Here is a 4,450-nt window from a genome sequence, read left to right on the forward strand (position 1 = left end):
TGACATTTTGCCCTAAGGTATACAATTTACACGTTATGATTGACGTGTTTTACGGGTTACAAATTAAAATTTATAATTATGAAATTTGAAGACAATGCATACGGCGCAGGGATACTAGATATTAAATAGTACAGGAAAAAAATAATAGTCGTTGAAACTGTATTTTGAATGGAAAAGAAACACTTCTTTTTTTAGAGGAAAAGAACTCAAATAATGTTTCTTTCATTATCAGGCGACAACTTTGAAATTCTGAGAAACGCATTTGAAAGAAAATCAACCTATTTTTTGCTGTTTTATTTAACAATAGTTTTGCGAAGTCATTTATTTTCTACTTTCACCTCGGAGGTACTCAAAGGTTAAAGGCCGAGGTTCACACTCCATAGAAAGTACTCCCCAAGAATTCTAAATATCGACCTATGTAACTGCATTACCGATCACACTTTATTGTCTTCAGTTCAGTTAGTCTTAGCTCATTATCAAAAATTCAGCGAAAATTCAAACTTATAATAAAGTATGTGCTGCTCTCTCTTAAAACCAATCAAGGTAGTTTCCAGCTACGTCATTGGCAGAAGCTGGAAACGACGGTCATTGATTGGCTAGTTACTACTTACTAATGCGCGAAATGGCAGAAGCTATTAAACCGCGATTTGATTGGCCTACCTTTGCCAGATACTATAAAAACTGACAAGGTTTTTTTATTATTATAGACGTTGCTTAGAACTCTTCTCTGTGTATTTCGGCCTTCAAGAAAAGCCGCTGTCTAATAAGGTCCCTTCTGGGAGCTTGAAACGGCTAATTAAACCGCGAAAAAAATAATTTTACTTTACGGAATAAGTTTTTATCAACCAAAAACTAAAAACATTGCATGAATGATGGTGAACCCTTCAACTGAAGATTGTATGTACGTGGTTTCTATTATACAAAAAGGAGTTTTGCTTCGCAGTCAAAAACTGCATTTATACACAATCCTTGGCGAAAAAACAGAACTTGCTATAAATTAACTATAAAACATAACTTCGGTATCTGAGCACGAGCTTTATTAGACACAATTTCATCGGGTACTGACCACTTCGGGTACTGATCCACCGTGGGCATACTGACCACTCGGGCACTGACCATCTTTGAAGAATGATCTTTTGAGCACTGGCATTCAATGGCTCTACCAACTGAGCCATGATACACGATGTTGAACCCTCTTTGAGCTAATTTAGTTGTGAATTTAAACTAACGAGCATAAAACAATTTCTCTGCACCCACTGGTTTCGAACCCGGGGCCTACCGGTTGTGAAGCGGATGAGATAACCACTACACAGCAGATACATGTGCAAGTAGGCATCGTTTGACTAAATCTTATTTGAATTAGAAACTAAGTGTAAAAAATGACTTCGGTATCTGAGCACGAACTTCATTAGACACGACTTCATCGGGTAATGACCACTTTGGGTACTGATCCTACTTGGGATACTGACCATCTTCGAAGATTGATTTTTTAGACACCGGCATTCAATGCCGCTACCAACTGCGCCATGATACACGATGTTGAACCCTCTTTGAGCTAATTTAGCTGTGAATTTGAACTAACGAGCATAAAAGAATTTCTCCGCACCCTCTTTGTCTCGAATCCGGGGCCTTCCGGTTGTGAAGCGGATGAGATAACCACTTCACAGCAAATACATATACAAGTATGCATCGTTTGACTAATTCTTATTTGAATTAGAAATTAACTATAAAAAATTATGCAAAAACAAGTTTTGCTTCACAGTCCTTATAAAACTACATTTATACACGATCTTTGGACACTTTTCAAACCCAAAAAAGCCCGAAATTATCATTACGATTTCGGATTGAGTATAAATAGAAAATCCCTGATGGGATTTTGTTAATATGAAATTTCCCAGCATGTTTTATAACTGAACCCAAGTGCCTGGACACTCAAAGAAAGGTTAGTCGCGTGCTTTGATCCTTTTAACCTCAAATAGGCTTATCGTGTATAAGGGAATAGTACTAAGAAAGGAGCCAGCTTCCTCTTTAAGGGCCTGGAAGGACATTTAAGCTTTTCCTGAAAGAGTAGTAGTGTTGCAAAGGACCAAATATCGTTAAAGAAAGCTGTAATCATAGTTTTCAAAAGCCTCACTCTTACAGATTGTGGGGCTCTTCCGCTTTTTAGGGCTAGGAAATAAATACCGAGGGGAAGCTCTTTTTTTAGAAAGGAACCGAGGCATTCTCGGCACCCATCCATTATCTAAGTGTACTTTCCTGTTACTCTTCTATTAGACCGATACGATCCGATTTCTATATCAATAAAATGCCAAGGCAAAGTGGTTGCCAAAAAAAATAATAAAGCATTAAACGAGAAGCCACGGACAACTAAAGTAGAGGTTGTCAGAACCCTTCTTCTTGGGTCATGTTGAGTCTTGACAAGTGAAAAAGATTTTACACACCAAGAGAGCTTTTTATCGTTTATAAATTTGAAAATATTTCGTGAAGAAATTATATTTTCTTCACTATATTTATGAACTTATATTGTTAGTCTATCAGGGCATCTTAACAGCATTGTAGGCCACCAGGCACTGCAATATATTGGGCCCCATATTCAAGTAAATATGCAAATCATGGGGCTTCCTCAATGGAGCCCTTGAGCCAGTGCCCATCAGGTAACGGCAGGTTTAATGGATAAGACTGCCTTTGGAAAAGCGTTATATATAAAGTTAGCACGAAACGTTCTAACAAAATGAAAATATGTTTTTACTAAAACTCGGAAAATGCAAACAGACACTCAGACAGTCGAATCTTTTAAGCCTAAAGGCCCGTTTTCAATCAAGCTTTTTTGATCAAAATCTCAAGCTTTTGCTTGAAAAATCACAGCGAAACGCAAAAGCAAAATATTTAGCCGTTTTCAATCGCGCTTGGGCTGAAGCTTTAAGCTTTCATTTTATAGTCTCTATCATAGAGACTATAAATCCCAAGGAGTGGCAGGTCCCCCGCTCTACAAGCGCAAATAATGATGTTGCTCTTAAATTGGTACACGAGAGCTTCCGGCCCGTTTAATTTTGCTTAGCGGAAGTCGCCTTGTACCAGGAAAAACCGGTTTAAGGGGCAACAAGTTGAGGCACTCCTGCCACTCCTTGGGGTTTAGTCTCTATGTATCTATCCTCCGTAGATATTTGCGTTAACTTTTTGCTTTCAAGCGCGATGGAGGATGACGTCACAGTTTAGTGTCCAATAGAAATTCTCCATTTTTCATGCCTCTGAGTGTGTGTTGACGGTTCGACTCGGAGATTTTTAGTGTTATATTGTACATTGATTAACTTGTAACAATTATACTATTATTGAAAATGGCAGAACGAAAAATAATAAAAGAAATGCACCGGATAGAAAGATAGGCAGCTAAAAAAGGTGGCGCTGATTAAAATTGGTGAGACATAAAGCAAACTTACGGAACCGAGGCTTAATATACTCCGTCTTTTCGAGGCTGCTGACCGCCATATTTGTTTATAGTTTTAGGGCCAAAAATGCTTTGGTACCCGCCCACTATCACGTGATATCGGTAACCGCACGCTTTAAAAGCTTTGCGCGACCAGTTTGAAAACGTTTAGTAGTTTTGCAGTTTGCTTTTTTCTCACGCGGTAGCGCGCTGATTGAAAATAACGCTTTTTTGCCACCTCAATCGTTAGCAAAAAGCGTAAACTTTTTGCTTGATTGAAAACGAGCCTTTATATCGGTAGCTTTACATCGGTTAAATATTAATGCTATTTTTGGTAGTTTTATTAGCCTTTTTTGGCGAATAAAATCAACTTGTTAGTACAGTTCACGCTCCCTTTAATAGTTTGTAAAAGAGACAGGAGGGGATTGTCTATTCTATCATTCTGACGTTTGTTTTTACGTAAACAAAGCCCTGGAAGATGGATTAGGCTTAGTTGTTCGCTTTTCAACGTCAAAATCTAGACCCCATCAGTTTCGGAAAAGAATGAAGAAAAGATATCAAAACACATACTACCCTACAACATCCAATCTTTTGACATTTCGGACAGATGTTTCGGCTCACTATTGTCCGTTCTACCATGGAGCCAGAGAAACAGTCGAGAGAACGGTTGCGAATAAGAGATATGGGTAATGACGTCATAAGACTCATTACCCGCTTTAAAATCTCCCGGTTTTCCTTCCTCTAGGAGACAAGACTTTAGACAACTTAATAGGCCAAAATTCAGTAGGCCTACTACATTTTTATTTAATTTCATTGAAGTAGTGAGTCTATTTCTTATATCAGTTTTAGAGTTCAAATTTAGTAATAATTTGTTCTACAACAAACCCAACATTTTTCTATGGAATCATGTTGAAACAATGCTTTAAAAAATTGCCAATATTTTAATAATTCGGCGTTAAACAAAGACCGCCAGAGAGTAGGAGAGATTACATACATGCGGGGGAGAGAACGTACGTAATAGGGGAG

Source organism: Phalangium opilio, unplaced genomic scaffold (assembly GCF_054372755.1).
Source record: "Phalangium opilio isolate 3A_F unplaced genomic scaffold, DU_Popi_V2 ptg000070l_1, whole genome shotgun sequence".
NCBI lineage: Eukaryota > Metazoa > Arthropoda > Arachnida > Opiliones > Phalangiidae > Phalangium > Phalangium opilio.